The sequence below is a fragment of the Cibotium barometz genome, chromosome 28 (assembly GCF_041138505.1).
Source record: "Cibotium barometz isolate CiBa-2024 chromosome 28, ASM4113850v1, whole genome shotgun sequence".
NCBI lineage: Eukaryota > Viridiplantae > Streptophyta > Polypodiopsida > Cyatheales > Cibotiaceae > Cibotium > Cibotium barometz.
This window is the reverse complement of record NC_141073.1, coordinates 46,945,348-46,962,353: the sequence shown is the minus strand read 5'-3', so window position 1 is coordinate 46,962,353 and position 17,006 is coordinate 46,945,348. Positions and strand designations below refer to the sequence as shown.

Sequence of the window (17,006 nt, the reverse complement as noted above, 5' to 3'; positions counted from 1 at the left end):
TGATTGTATTCACATAGTTCCAGTAATGGCTACGGTGGATTGAGGTTCGGAATGTCCTTATAATTCGTAAATGTAAATCTACCAGGGATTCCCAACGGGCCACTGCCAAGATCAAATTTACTCCAAGATCACTAGTTCAAAACCTTGAAGATTATGCTACCACTTGTAATTGCAGACTGTAGTGTTTCAAGCTTTTTATTAGAATACAGAGCTGATTCAAGCGCTGGCCTTCTTCATTGAATATGATGAGGCAGGCAGCACATTCAAGTGCTAGGACTAGCCCCTGCTCACTTTAAAAGATTTTTTTTTAATTTTTTTAAACGACCTTAATTTTGAAGTCTCTTTTTCTACACTGGATATGTAAAGAAACTACACATTGGACAACAGTACACATACTGTTCAGAAGGTAAGCGTCTTTCTCTCAATGTCTTGCTCAGAGGCATGCTATTATCTCAATGTGAATGGAAGCATGTAACAAGCTGAATGCCTTATAATTTCACACCGCGGTCCTTTAAGTATTGAATTGCATCACAGAGCTGATTCAAGTGCTACCCATCTTCTTTAAACTTAGTGAGGCAGGCAGCAGATATCAGAGTTCTAGATGATTTGATGTTAGCTGAAACAAGATCACATACAATGACCAGCAATCAGGACACGTCTCCTTAAGAATTAAAGAGCATGCCATGACTGTGAGTTCACGTGTTCATGGCATCAGGCAATAGAATACATGGCACATGACACGCCACATCAAGTTTCATCATCCCGGCTAGCACATCTATGTTCCAGCAAAAGCCAAGAACATAAGGCTGGACTATGTTCTGTTTGGCACATCGATGCCGTCGCAACCAGCCTCACAGCCATATTCAAGGTAGAAGTGCCCTCTCCCTCTATTTTGAGGTGATGCTACACATACCCTTTTTTTTTTTCCTTTCGAACTGGCCTTAGGCTCAAGATCCTCCCGTAGTTACTGATTTTCCACCACCCCCAGGTGCTTCGTTATCCACCCGTAGGCGATGCCGCCGAGGAAGCACCAATGGGGTTTTTGAACCCTGGGCCCCTTGGTCCTAGGCAAAAACCTTCACCACTTGAGCTATCACCTCATTGGCAATGCTACACATACCTTGTCTGTACACTTTCCAATAAAGTTTGCCGGACCATGTGGGACCCACCCAAAGGGGGGAGGGGTTGCTACACAACAGGCAAGCCCTCTGAAAAGGATCTTGAGCCTTCACGGAGCAGCATACCATGCTAGAAGCCAGGAGCCCTGATCTAGCACACAAAACCAGGAGTTGTAGTAATTCGGGCAGGATGAGCGATGGCATCCGGATGTTGTCGGTAGCATTTTCTCCCCATAGGGATGCGGACTCTCGACGAGATCTTGGTATCCTCATCATCCCCATGATCTGCATCATCAACAACTGGCCGTATTGGTAATCCAGGTTGAGAAGGTAGAGGAGCCCCAACACTGAGGGCATGAAGACGAGCGATGGCATGCGCCATGTCACCACAACGTTGCTGGTAGCATATCCTGCTCCTGCGCACAGCCATTTTCCAGTAATCTTGGGAGCCCTGTCATGTGCTTCATCAACAGTTACCGACTGTGATACAGCTCCATGCTTCAGGTTGGCATCGATCATGGGCTCCGTGCTGAGGACAAGCCATGGATGAGACAAAATCTCATCCAGGGTAAGCCTGGAGTTGAGGTCTTTGTAGAGGATGCCCCTGAGAAGGTCTTGTGCTGAAGGGGAGAGGCCAAAAGTGTCGAGTTCGAACTTGTTGCATAGGATGGCAGAGTCGGGGGCATCATAGGGGAGGCCATCAATAAAAGGCAAAGCAGAGGTAAGAAGCCTGTGAAGGACGATGCCTAAACTCCAAGCATGGGGGCGATGGTCATAATTGCCCCAGATAACCTCAGGAGCCTGGTAGCGGGAGGTTCCGATTCGATCATGAAGGATCTCTCCGGGGCCAATAGTGGCAGCCAAGCCGACGTCTGCTAGAAATACATCCTCATGATCGGTGCCTTCCACTCGATGCAAGAGGATGTTTCCTGGTTTCACGCCCCCCTGTGGATGATGGCACGGGAGCGGCAGGTGGCAAGTGTGCAAGCAAGGCTAGCCAAGCAGGTCTCCTGCGTCGAAGAAGGAGGTGAGGAGATGGAAGCAACCGTCATCGCCCTCAATGGTGGAAACCAGGGCATATAAACTTCTTCTTCTCCTACCTGCAAGCTCTCTGATTTCTTCTGTTGAACCAAATGCTGCTCGATGTTGCTGAATTTCTTCTTCTGATTTTGCTTTTTGACTCTGCTAGTAAAACGCAGAGGTAGCCAACACGCTAAAAGCGTCAAAAGCAAAAGCAACCTTTGTGATTACTTTTTGTGTGAATATTTATAACTTCAAAAAGACAGAAATTACAGCATATAAGAGTTTTTTTAATGTCATCACAAAAAGAGGGAATAAAGGCCCACTCCATATCATACTTGTTGCAATTTAGTAATTTGCATAGCAACTCCTATCTTTCATCCTCCCAAACAAATGAGGATTGGCTCCACGATAAATCGTACCCAAGTTGCATGGAAGCTATCATCTCATGAGGTTAGTAGTGAATCCCTTGTTGGGGGGGGGGGGGGGGAAGTCTCTCTAACACATATTTACCTGTCCATGCTTGTACCAATGGTCTAGTCCCTATTGGGTTCTCCACAAAAGCCACAAAAGTGTATATAGGATGCTTTTCCTTGAGGTACCATCTCTTGGTTTTAGGTCCAAATTTAGGAAGTTTAATCTTCATATTATCTGCTGGAGTCACCTGTATAATCATCCAAGTGTTAGGGGAGCCTAGTATGCACAAATATCATCAGCCCTGCACATCTGATGATCCCATTCTGAATGGATTGAATGGCTTGAAGAATATTAATGTCATTCATTTGGTTAACATAATACACAGATCTACACACATGCAATATCTCAATAGCATCTAAACTAGATTACCACCCTCTTTGAAATACTAAAGTGTTCCTAGAAGTCCATATTTCCCACACGCATACATATCTAATGATGTTTAATAACCAATTAGCTGCTTCCTCTTCCTCAACCCCCCTTCCCAACACCCCCAATCCCCCCAAAATCCCAGAATTCCCAATGACCTAGCCACCCATCTCCCCAGCCTACCAAAAACTTTTAATAGCAGGGCAAGCCCAGAAAATATGTTTCCCATCCTCCATATCAGATCTACACCTTGGGCAGCATCCTAAGGTAAAGAGTCTTTGCAGTAGTTTGGCGCGAATTGGAAGGGCCAGTAGTAGGCAAACTCTCCATAAGAAAACCTAAAACCTCAGAGGTAGGTTAGATTCCCAAATAAGCTTCCATCTCTTCCTCCAAGTGCCAGCCTTCCAATTTTCCTTCCAGGCTTTGTTGCAGTAATCAATGTTTATATCTAATTTCCTTACCTATGTGTACAGGACTTTTGCTGAGCCCTTATTCAGTTTAACTCCATTAAACCACGTCCAATCTTTAACCCAACAAGAGTCATCAAACGATGTTGATACCCCGACCTTCTGAATTTCTCACGGTATCTGGCTGACCAATAGTTTCTCTCTGGTATGTAATAATCCAAACTCCTCAGCTGTTTGATCAAGTTCCTTCCATCCTGCAGGGGCCCAATCCCAATAGTCTGCCAGTCTTCTCACACCCCTATTATTCAACTTCTTTGCCAAGTTTACATTGAGCAAGGCCAAAGGAAGGTTGAAGTGAACCTTCGTGGGGCAATGTGCGGGAAAAGTTTGTCCCAAATTATCCTTAGAAATCCAAAATGGCTAGCTTATATTGAAATTAGGATAAATCAAAGTGGACTAAACATATGAGAAAGTAGTTCTAAAATCATTAAGGAATTAAGGTTGTTGATCGTGTGAAAAGGATGTGAAAGATAATGTTAAAAGGGAAAATGTACAAAATTGCACATTACTTTGATGAGGAAAAAACTTATACCTCAAAGCTTCATTAATTAGCCACGTGCTTTAGAAAATAGCACATCTTGTCCATGATCAAGTGCCTAGACAAGCCATCTCTGTAAGTGTTCTGAGTATAGCCTACACACTTACTTGTTTAATAACATTGCTTAAATAACAACACCTTGGCGATTAACATGCGAACCAGAAGCTCATGCAAACCCCACTTTGGCAAATCTAAATCCTTACAATGACCTGCACAAATCTCGCTCTTTTATCACCTTTAAAAGCACATGAATCTAATGCAAGAATCTAGGAAGCTTATTTCGATTGTGTGAAAAGTTGAAACTCATAAAATTCATAATAAATAGACTACTTATAAGCCTAAGCTTTTAGGATGAGAACCACACTTTACAAAGAAAGACATGGCCTTTGAACCTCACAAATATCTCCAAATGAAAATATGTGTGTGATTTATGAGACACATGTACATGTAAGCACCAATTATTGTTGTAGACATTTGCTTAGCCTAATAACAAAGGGATTATACACATACAAAATTTAAATATTGTGTGATTTTGGAGACACCTTAGAAAGCTAAGCACCACATACATTGTGGATATGTATGTTGAAAGAAGTGATGCTAAAGTGCCAAGTCACCTAGTCAAAGTTATCCCACACGAGCTATCAAAGCTTTATTCCTCCCTCATATAAATGGGGTCATTTTCAATGGAATCAAGCCTCTTTATGAGTACACCTCTTAATCTTGTAACCTAATTGTGCTTGATTCTAAAACTTAATTACTCTAGTTCATTCATTCATGATTGTTCTTGTAACCTAATTGTGCTTGAGTCTAAAACTTAATTATTCTAGTTCATTCATTCATGATTGTTCTTAGGTATCACCCACCCTAGCTTATCTTAGCACTAATCACATGTTAATTGGTATAGTCTTTCGTAGAATCACCATCTCCATGGGAGCTTGGATTCACAAGTTTTAACATGGTATCAGAGCCAAGTTCTTTCTCCCTATACCTTAGCATTCATCTCTTCCAACTCACATTGCATTAATCTCAGTCTATAAGCCATTTGCACTCACTTAAGTCCAACCTTATCTTCTACCTAAGAAAGAGGCTGAGATTGCAAAGCCTCAATCTCCATACTCTCAACATTTTCTGAGATCTTTTAGCCACTTACTCCCCATATCAAGGCGCTTAATCCCACCATGTGATTTCAACTAAAATCATCTCCAGGTCGCGTATTTTGCTCTGTGGCACCAACAACTGGTCTGTTCTCTTATTCCACCGAGAGTGATGCAATCAACTAAAGTCCTTTTAGCCACTTGCGGGTTAGCAATGCTACCCACAAACCAAGTTTGAGTCCATTTCATCCACTGGTGGACAGCAGCAGTCGTGCATAAACGTGGATTTGAGCTGGTTTCTAAATTGAGTTGATTGTGGATCCCATCCAAAGGTACTCATCAAGGGCAAGAAGGCCAAGCAAAAAGCCCCATAAAAAACACCATTGGTTTGGTCAATTTTATCCTCCAATTTTTAGCTCTATTAATCATTGTGATTAGTACTTAATCAATCCATCTCATCCACTTGCATTGCTCAATTTAAGTGATTTTTTTCACTGTATCTAGTTTAATTTTAGCACATAATGTTCATCTTACCCACATGTAAAAGGGATAGACACTGCCTGAGCACTAAAATCAAGGTTCAAGATAAAACCCTCTTCTTATGAAGCATGTACAAGCCATCTCAAGATTTAATGGTGATGAATGGCAAAGCAAGACCATGTACTTGCTTATGCGTTAGGGGCTTTGGCACCTGATTGAGGATGAACAAGTTCGGGAGGTTGAGCTACTTCAAAACAACAAAGCATTGGGCCTTATTGCTCAAAATCTTGGTGATGATGTGATTAGTCACATTCTCGCAGGGGGGGCTTGCGGGCAGGACAAAGGGAGGGCACACAGTCAAAAAAGAGGAGGGGGGGGCGCAGGCGGGGGCAGGGGGAGAGAAGGGGGGCGCAACAGCACAAGAGGGAGGAGGGGGGACGAAGGCGGGAGAAGGGGGGCGTAGGTGGGCAAGACAGGGGGCAGACATACGGCAAAGGGGAGGGGGTGAATGCGTGAGTAGGGTGGCAAAGGGGAAAGGAGTAGGAGGGCACAGGCAGCGACGGCGAGGGGGGGAGCGCAGCTTCGCTATTTCGCACATAGCCTTGATTTGATGATAGAAGACAAAGGTGATGTTCACACCATGGGCTTGGCGGGAGAGCTAGAGGGTAGCTGGCTGTTGTCCAGTGAGTTCACACTAGCAGAAATTTAAGTGATGGATTCCCTTCAATGGATGAATAATAATTTGTTTTGTCTCAAGCATGTGTGTTAGGGAGGTAGCGGTATGTATGTGCAAGTAGAGCTGCCTTGCTTACATTACATGCTTATGTACTTAGATGGCATTGGCATTGGCATGCACATAGGTTGTTTCAATATAACACATCCAAGGGTCAGGGTGTTAAGTGTGGTCAATGAGTACAACAAGATGCCTAAGAGCTGAACGCTTGCTGCAAGGCTTTATATATTATAGGTATAGGTAGCACTGCACCAATTGACCTAGGTGTATAGCTTGATTGAGTCTAGGCTACCCATACATTTATGCTCAAACAAGGCTTAGAGATACACATCTAACTGAAAGTGCTCACAGATATTTCAACTCCAATAGTTACCTCCAAAAACTAGAATAGGCCTAAAAATATTTGAGCTGACAACAAGTAGGGGTTAAAAAATGATTATGACAAGTAATTCTGATTTTGTTAACACATTGCTATCAAGTAGTGTACAAAATATTGGTCTTGCGCCAATTGAAATTGCATCTTTGTGTAATTCCTTCAACAAGTCGCAAGGTATGGGCCAACATAAAGAATCTGACTATCCAAAGGCAAGTGTCGTGGTGGCACAAGAATTGATGCCTAAGATATGCGCAACTATTATAGCCAGAGACGAGAAGCCTAGGGTTAATGTTCATAAAAAAATAGCAAAATTAAGAGCTCAAAAAAAGGATTAAACAAACTTCACCACAATATCACACATTTTTCCTAGAGCAATTCAAGCTCACCCTACCCACACTAACATGCTAATGAGTCCTTTTATACGCTATATGACCACATGGGATTTTGGGATACTTAAAACACTTTATTAGCAATACAATATTGAGACTTGTAATGCACCAATGTTCCTACATCTATTTGCATGATATTTTGGGTGGTTGGGTACTCACTTTCGTTCACTCTCTCTAAAATTGGGACATCCATGCATCTTGGGCGGAGTACCTCGATCGTGATAGTATTGGCAATACAATATTGAGACTTGTAATGCACCAATGTTCCTACATCTATTTGCATGATATTTTGCACGCAATCATGAGCACTACAAAGGGGGTAGAACACCTCCAAGAGGTCATAGAGTGCATTAATTCAATAGTGCAATATCAACAATAGCTCCAAGGGCACAATATACCTATAGGAGGCTCCCTACAATCAAGTAAACCTCAAGTAATGAATGATCGAGACTCTAGCTCTCCTTGTATTGCAAGCTCTCTATTGGACACAATAGCACCCACATCTACTAAAGGCATAGAGACTTTCATGCCATCTTGTTCAAACTCAAAATCTATGCAAAAAGAGCCTTCCCCAACTTGCAAACTCATTGGAGATTCCACAAAACCTTTAGACAAATGGATTGATAGAACCCTTAAGGGAGTAGAGTGGGAATACAACATCAAAACCAATATGCTAATGGACCTACTCAACATGCAATCTCAATGGTCTTCTAAGCTATGGGAATGAGATTAAGGGAGTAGAGTGGGAAATGTTATAGAGGACAATCTTGAGTATTGTGGAACTATTCAGGATATTCTTGAGATTGGATTTAGAGAATTTAGTCTATTCATCTTTGATTTCAAAAGGTGATATATAGAGGTGCTTAAGAAACCGTGAAGAAACATCCAAATGGGTTCTTTCAAATTGATTCCACCAAGTTTTCGAATGATGAGAAAGATACTTTCGTAATACCAACACTGTCAACATATTAGTAACCCAACCAATCCCAAATTAAATCTTGGTATAGTATAATAAAAGTGTAACCCCTTTGCTTTATGATATTAGGTTGTGTTTCATGCCGATCGAATTGATCCAAAGTGGTGATATATTATACAAGTTTTCCCTCATTCAAAACATATCTTTCAAGATAAAGATGTCGAGGCCAAATCTATGGATGAGGTGCAAGTACTACCTTAAATCGGCTCATTGGAAGAAGACGAAGAAGAAAACATTTTGGAGGAGCCCAATCAAGAGCATGAGGAAAATCAATCCGAAGAAGATAATGAGTCACCTATCAATCATTATAATTCTTCATTGGATCATAATGGTGATATTGACGTTGATATGGAACCCCTTCTTTTCATTGAGCTTCCATTAGATATAGACATTGATAAAGCAATACATATGGATTTATTACAAGATGGGATAGATTCATGATCTTGACAACTCATTCATATCATCTGTTTTATTTTCTCATGGTTCAAATAGTTTTATTCAATATAATTTATCCAACCAATTCGAGAAATTCTAGCTACTTTCAAGCATGTGAAATTCGAGAAGCAAAAACAAAAGAAGGACAGTCGCGACACATGTGACTTTGGTAGTGGCCTGGTGGGGTTTTCTCGGAAGGACAGTCGCGACACATGTGACTTTGGTAGTGGCTGGTGGGGTTTTCTCGTGACTCGTGAGTACTTGTCCTTTAAGACACATGTGAATTATCCTTACTCTAATGTGATTAGCCTTAATCTTTTTCCAGTTATGCTTTCATTTTGTCTAAATCGTGAAGCTCATCTTCACTTGTGATCCACCATGACTTGCAACATGGTGTCAGAGCTTTGTTTAGGATAGCTTCAGCTTAGGGATTAGCTTAGGAGTAATCTTATGAGTTAGATTAATTCTCGCTAATCAAGTGATTAACATTCTATTAAGCTATTTTGTAAAACTCTCATCTGCCACCTCTCAATTATGTTGTTATTATGCTTAATCTAATGTGATTAGCCTTAACCTCTTTCCATTAAAAGCTAGTCACATTAGATGAAGCATAATGACATCATGATGATGAGAGAATGAGATCAATCTTGGAGAAAAATGATACTTCATGTAGCTTGTCAAAGAACCAAGTCATTGATAGAAGTAGATAAAGGATATGTCTATTTTCACAATGACTTCATTTAAAATTTTGTAGTTGATACATAATCTAAGAGGACTATCTAAGTTCTTTGTTTAAGAAGATACGAGAGCACCCCATGGAGAGACACTTGAGCAAATGAAGCCTTATTCAAACAACCTCGCTAAACCACCAGTCCAACTTATACTTCATGTTTCACCTCCTTTCTAGGTGACATGTTAGTTAATGTTCTTTGGTAAGAACAAATTAGCATACTAACTTAATGTTCTAGTCAATTTGTTGAAAAAAGAAAAGAACCATACTCACTTAACCATTCTAGTTGATTCCCCATAACACTAGCATCATTTTCATTGATTTTAACCAAGCACATGAGACTGTTGTTCCTATAACCTTAGAATTGTTTTTGTTTACTTTATTCTTGCACTTGACCAAATGAATCACCCGATTTTCTAAATTGCACAGGTCCTTCAATAAACAATATACAAAATGATAATTAGGCTCCTTTCACATCATCCTTTGACATCCAATCAAGCATAAGATTATCCACCCTCATGTTGATTCTATCAATCTTTCCACTCACTACAACACATCGTGGGCATAGCAGCATTCCAATAGTGTTTAGGCTTTTGAGATGTCGGGGCATTCTGTCATCGCTGCTCAGCAGCGATATTTCGTTTCTCAATAGCATCAGTAAATAGCGAAATTTCGTTACTACTTCATTGCTTAGTAGAAAAATTTTGCTGTCTGCTAGGTAGCTACCCCCCACAACAACGACATTTCGATGCTACAATGTAATTTCATTGTTTTTAGTAGTAAGTGTAGCAACAAAATTTCGCTATTATATTGAGATTTAAATTTCCAGAGAGTTGTTGAAGATTAAAATAAGATTATACATGTGACATACATACAAAAAAATGATGATAGTTTTTTTAAAAAATCCATCAGAACCCTTAAAGCCATGTTTGATGAAAAAAAATAAAGATAGTTGAAAACTTTTGAAGGGAAATAGTTTATCTAATTGATCAAAGCCACATGTTTAATTTTTTCTTTAATAAACTAAATGCTCCTCAAGAATATCTTGAATAGATAGTTCCACAATACTCAAGATTTTTGTTTATGAAATTGGTATCATGTCTACTAGCTCAACTTTCTTCCTCAAAAGTTACTATCACACCATAATCAAATGTGTTTCTTTTAGAATCCACACGATCCATGGGAAATTGCCTTCCCTCTAACCATATTGCATTATGATAGTTTATAGTAACATTAAACAAAAGCATGATATTTAGTATAGTGCATTAAACAAGGTATATAACAATCGATGCATGAGACAGAGATGAAGAATATCCTTACTTCAGGGTCACATCCTCATGCATACTCATGCTCTTTAGTATAGTGCATTAAACAAGGTATATAACAATCGATGCATGAGACAGAGATGAAGAATATCCTTACTTCAGGGTCACATCCTCATGCATTCTCATGCATACTCATGCTCTTCTCTTGTGATCATCTTTTCATTTTTTGATGCCATCAATATTGCCATAGAAGCCATTCTATATTGATCACATTTGGTAGAGGTTCTAAGCTGTGTGGGAATGGTAAGCATCTATTTGCTCTTTTGAAAGCTCTTCTCTCATCCTTTCGTCTATTGATTGCATCCTTATATCTCCCAATCAACTTTTCCATGATGAGACTATTTAGAATGCATAATGCATTCACCTTTTAGCATAATGCTTCATCTAGTCTTCATCGCCTCCATTTTCCTTGTGGCACATTAGTGATTAGTCGGCCATTCTCCTCGTTTCTCCACAATTATGGCATGGAAGGATATATGCGAGACATATGTTTTCAGATCCTTTAAGGTTTTCATGAAACAAAAATACATCAAACATGAACAACATCACAAAGTGCCACTTCATCAAACATGAACAACATCACAAAGTGCCACTTCATCAAGCGAATGTACCACTAGATGCAATTGGCTAGTGAGAATTAATCTATTAACGTTTTTCTCGTTCATACACACTACCTCAATAACATTGAGACAAACCATCTCAATGGATATGGAATCTATCTGTCTCAACACCTTTTGGGGAATTTCGCCTCCTTGCAAATCATCTCTATAGAGGCTCTCTCCACATTGTAGACATTGTGTTGCATCTTTATTAATCCCTCTAAATAGTATGCAATCATTGAGACATGTGTGTATTTTTGTATAATCCATACCTAGCATAGAGAGAGAAATTTATCTCAAACCCATCTCGTGAGTCCGAGAAAAGATTTTCAGGGGAGGAAATCTTATTAAGAAGCCGATAACATAACATAAGAAATCATATGTTAAATATCTACAAGGAGAGTATATAAAGTAAGCATTAGGACATATTTTGGGCCTTTTACTAATGAAAGTAATTAGCAATGGACCAATAGGAATAGAGGATTGTGCACATTTGGTCTCCTTTGAATATAGGGAGGGAGACCAGGCTATAGGGAGGGGGACTAGGCTTTCAGTACTAATAATTACACTTGTCCCTTTATTTTGAAATTTTCGAGATCCCCCCAAAACTCACATTTTCCCCCAAAAACCCATCTCAAATTTTATTGTAATCAAAAATTTCATTTTCAAGTCTGCTTTCCCTCTTGAACGTCCAAATTAAACTCTTCCTCTCTTTCTCTTCCATCTCTATCTCATTTGCCCAACCCTAATGAAACCATCAAAGCCCAAAACCCTAAACTTTCTCCTCCATCTTAATCTCCCTCCCTTCTCGGAGCTCCATCTCTTTCATCTCTTCAAGGCTTCCGTAAAACCCTAGTCTACACATCTCTTTCCTTTTTACTCTAAACATAACCTTTCTACTCTAGCTTCCAAGAAGATATGGCCGCACCAAGAAGACCAAAAGACGAGATTGAGGAGATATCCTTGCACAACAAGAAGGACGATGATGGCGCTTGGGTGGGAGAGGCATTTCGTAAGAGCGCATGGATTTATCTACAGCCTGCTACAATCGGGCCTCACCGAGTTTGACAGCGGTAAAATGTACTGGAGCACCATTGGAAAGGTTGTTTACAAGGCCACGGTACAACATGTTTACAGAGCACGAGATATCCATCTTCGCCCCAACAAGCTCGATTTCCATACAATTGTAAGTATCGCAGGTAGAATGGGGCATGTGAGATTTTCTGAGAGAGATGTTTCAATCTAAGTCGACTTATTTCTTATTTGCAGATATTTTTCCTTCAAACATGGTAGAGAAGCAACCATTGGTACCGGAACATTTCAAGCATTGCATGTAGACATTGGCCAGGCAATGTTTTCTTGTAAAACAAGTGCAGAACTTCTTAAGGAAAAGGTCTTCTTTTACCGGCACTCCTATTTGGTGCCAAAGCAAGATGATTGGTTTGGTAAGCTACAGATAATCACATCTCCACCCCTATCTTCTATAGAATGGCCACTTCTAGATGCTTGGACTATAATGGTCATGAAATCAAAGATGCTTTGTGATATACAAGGGTCTTTGAAGTTTGCAAAGCCCTCTCGATCTGTGAGTCTTAGTTGGGTATGCCCAATACATCTTTGTGCCAAGATGTTCAATCAATTTTGTTTCTCACAAGCACCTACCATGTTTATGTGCAAGAAGGTATTAGGTGATGACGTGGTAGCCTTGCTTGGAGACCAGTGCAGGACTGTAGAAGGGATACATAAGGATGACACATTCAAGTGCAATATAGTAGAATCTAGTGTCTCATTTTGGTATCTCAAAGCTCGTGCCACACTACACATACGCTTCTATTATGAGCGGTAGATGAAAAAGAATAGTTGGGTCCCAATGCACGCAGATGAACAAGTTGTTTTGCCTCTCGATATATGCGTTCGGTTGCCCAGTGGTGTAGTGAAAGTTGTAGGTGCAAGTAGACATTGGAGCTTCCTAATATTAGAGAGCACCTCAATATCGTGGGAGGTGAGGATATTAGCAAAGCACAATTCAAGGTGAACAATAGGAAGTTCGAAAACGACTAGAGCCAAAGACCTTGGTAGATCCCGATTGGGATGTTGACGGTATATCGCTCTCAATTAATGGAGATTTTGTATTTTGTGAATTTTGAAGTTACCTCAAGTATGTTAATTTTGTAAAGTCCTTGCCCTCAAAAAAGTATACTGAGCAATGATTTTTTGTCTTGTAACAACTATGAATTTAGATTTTATCTTAAAGTTATAACTCAACAAATTTACTCTAAAGCTGTCTTGTATGTGCACAATAATGGTTAGCTCAGTGTAGGTACTAGGGCTCCTATTCCAAAATGGTTAGCTCAGTGTAGGTATCTTAAAGTTATAACTCAACAAATTTACTCTAAAGCTGTCTTGTATGTGCACAATAATGGTTAGCTCAGTGTAGGTACTAGGGCTCTTATTCCAAAATGGTTTAGTGGCACATAGATTTACAGCACATGGTTTTTTTATGTCGATGGTTTTGGAGTCCATCCAAAACAGTATATAAAGACCAGTCCATAAGGGAATTGAGAACATAATATCTTACAAGTTATAAGCTCTATACAAAAGCCGCCCACGGATGCAAATTCTTCTAATGAGAGGACTGTTCCTAGCAAGGTTGCTAGGCCAGCTATTTTAGCTGTTTCTTTGTGATGATGACTCATATTCCTCTATTGGGGATACAGATGACCAACCTATCTAGATATCTGAAAGCTTCAAAAAAGACCTTGAAGATGTAGACAAAGTGATAGATGAAGCCAAAGAGGTGCATCAAAGAATTCTTCAGATGAACAACCTAGAGAAGAAGATGGCAGAAAAATCTGTCGTGCAAAATTAGAAGGGTCTTAAATCGATGGACTTAGGCCCAGTAGAAGTTATTGTAAGACTTGTACTGAACTTTTGTATCTTAGCAATGACTAATGTGATGAAGAATTTCTACATGGACGTGTGTCTACAAAGTACTCATAAAACGTTTTGAAGCAAATGTCTTTCAAATTCAGTTTTAACCAAAGATAAGTTATGAGGATAAAAATTCTCAACAATCTATTTTATTATGGCAAAGCATAATACTCACAAAATACAATAATGAGTAGGGCTCAATAAAAATATAGAATGTTTATACAAATATGAGCTGAGCTCAATAAAAATACAAAATCTTTACAACGTTGTCTCTGGACATACAAATTGCCAGTTTCGAGCTCTGTAGCCTCAGCCTTGGCCTTCTCCTTTAACTCAGCCTTGGCCTCCTCCTTTGACTCAACCTTGGCCTCCTCCTTTCTCTCCTTTGTTGGCACCTTGCCTGCCTTGTCCTTGCTCTTTCCTGCAAATGGAAGCTTCCTCTTTGCCTTGCCCTTTCTCAGGGACTCCTTGTTTAAAGCTGAAATGCTTAATAGGGGAATGAAACGGCATCTTTTTTCTCTTCTTTGATGCACTAGTGCTAGCAAAACTAGTGGAAGTGGCGAGTCAGGGTCATTAGGCGTAATTGCATTATTGAGGATAATGTTTATTGCCTTTGCCCGCACACTCCACAGCCAGAACTCATCTGAGAGAACAGACTATGCAATAACATAAAAGTCAATTAGAATAATGCAGGATCTCTCATGAAATGAACATAGAAAAATTATATTAAAATGACATAAGAAACTTACATAGTTGTCAAAATTAGTGTACTTGGAAAGGAGGAACTTCCAGAAATTTGCGACTACATGCCAGCCAACAAGAGTGCGAATCCTTTTGCATCGGAACGGGTTGTTTGAGAAATTTCCACTCTATATCCTTTTTCAATTCAGGACATAGAGTTTCAATCAATGAAGTCGCCTTCTTACATGTTCTACAGTCAACGATATAAAGAATGGCTTACAATCAACAATAAGGAAGCAAGAAGGAAACAATATAAAGTATAATGACTTACAATTTAGACTGTCCATGCATTCCGAGAGAAGGCTAGTCATAAAAATTGTTCGACATTTCACCACATTTATTAAACAAGCAGACCAGTGCCTCTGAAATTGAGAAAGTAAACAAAAAATATAAGAAACCTAACACAGGCAACTAATAACTTAAATTCTATCAACAGCTTTAAATCCAAAGAAAATACATACTTCTCTATATATGGCAGCACAACAAAGCAGGTACCCGAACTAACTTCCTGGAAATAAGGAGCAAGGTCCTCGTCAGACCTCGACGGGTCAATCAGGATAGTTGATACCAAAGGATCACAAATATATACTTGCTTTGCCTGGTCTGGCAAAAGCTCTTTCAACAGTACCCTGCAGATTGAATTAAAAACATTAGGAAAGGGAAAAAGAAATCAAAATAAGAAAGCATTCAAAACAAAGGCGAAGAGTACACACCTTAAACAAGTAAGCACAATACTATCATTGATCTCTCTTTTCTTTTCAATGAGCATATGAACATCCGTTGGAGCGATATGGAGGTAATCCTCTTGCTCGGCGATGTACAAGACATTGCATATAATCTGACGAGGCATTGCCTTAAGTCTGTCGTTATTCTCTCCCTCTAACTTTAGAAGGTTTTCTGCCAAATCATCCCTATTAACATTCTCTTCTAATGTCTCCTTTCCTTTCAGATCCGCCCCCTTTTACAAGCCTATTAAGCCCTTGTAACCTGCTGTTGTCACCTCTTCAATAACCACCTTGTCTCAGAAGCCCTGTTCCGCTTCAAAGCAGAGGGAATGGAGAGGATTTCTACTACCTTTCTATCCTTGAATGGTAGAGGTCGCATGAATTTATCATGCCTATACCTAACTCTGCTTACTAATGTCATGTTCTTGTCCATTAGTGTGACCCTCCTGGCATGGGCAGCACAAATGTTACTATCATTTAATAAGTCTATAAGGAAGTCCTTGCATGACTCTTGAAGACATGCGGCGGTGCTACTCTTCCATTTAGAGTAACCTTTCCACTTTATTCTGTCGCTTATGGATCTAACAATCCTCCAGAAAGGAGCTTTGGGGATGAGGAGATTGACAGCCGCCTGCACCTTCCTTATCTCCGCAAACATTTTTCTTTGCCTCTGCAAAGTGACCCTGGCCTTTGAAATGTCCCTGTTGGTGCTGGGTTTGACATCAAGAAGCATAGGTTCACTTAAGACGTCCTGACGGTCTGTTTTCTCTAGAATATGTGGAACTCGATCGGGCATTGGATCTGGCTCTGGCACGGAAACTCTCCTAATCGTCTGTTTTGTGCATGCCATTATAGCACTAGAAAAGAGAAGGCAGAGTAATTAGCTAAGTCACATGACCACCATCCATCGCGTGATAAGGGGAATCCAAATCTGGACCAACGTTCTTTTGCACGGTGAATGAAACAAGAACATTTAAATAAAATTTTCAGACCCGTCCACGGAGCGATATTCCAATTCAAAAATATGGAGAATAGGTATATCTCACGGTGAACGAAATAAGAACTTAAGTATAAATAAATTTTTCAAACCCGTCCACGGAGCGATATTCCAATTCCAAAATATGGAGAATAAATACATCGCACGGTGAATGAAACAAGCACTTATTAAAATTTTCAGACCCGACCACCACGGAGCGATATTTCAATTCAAAAACATGGAGAATAGATATATCGCACCATGAACGAAATCTCTCATGAATAAAATTCCCCCAGCCATCCACGAAGCGATATGTCGATTCGATTTCACATGAAGAATAGCCATATCGCACTGTGAATGAGATCAGAGAAAGAAAAGGGGAAGAGAGAGAAAAACTTGCAAGCGCTTGAAACAATGGCTGGGATGGATCGATTGAGCGAGCTGCACGAGCAAAGTGTGGAGAAAAAAAATTGGAAAAAATCGTGAAAAATATCGTGGAAAAGAAAATAT

The 17,006-nt window shown here is 39.9% G+C and overlaps 1 pseudogene; it reads right to left on the bottom strand.

Annotated features, from left to right (window-relative positions):
• Window positions 1-440: 440 nt before the first annotated feature.
• On the bottom strand, window positions 441-16,370 carry LOC147622872 (uncharacterized; annotated as a pseudogene).
• Window positions 16,371-17,006: the final 636 nt, after the last annotated feature.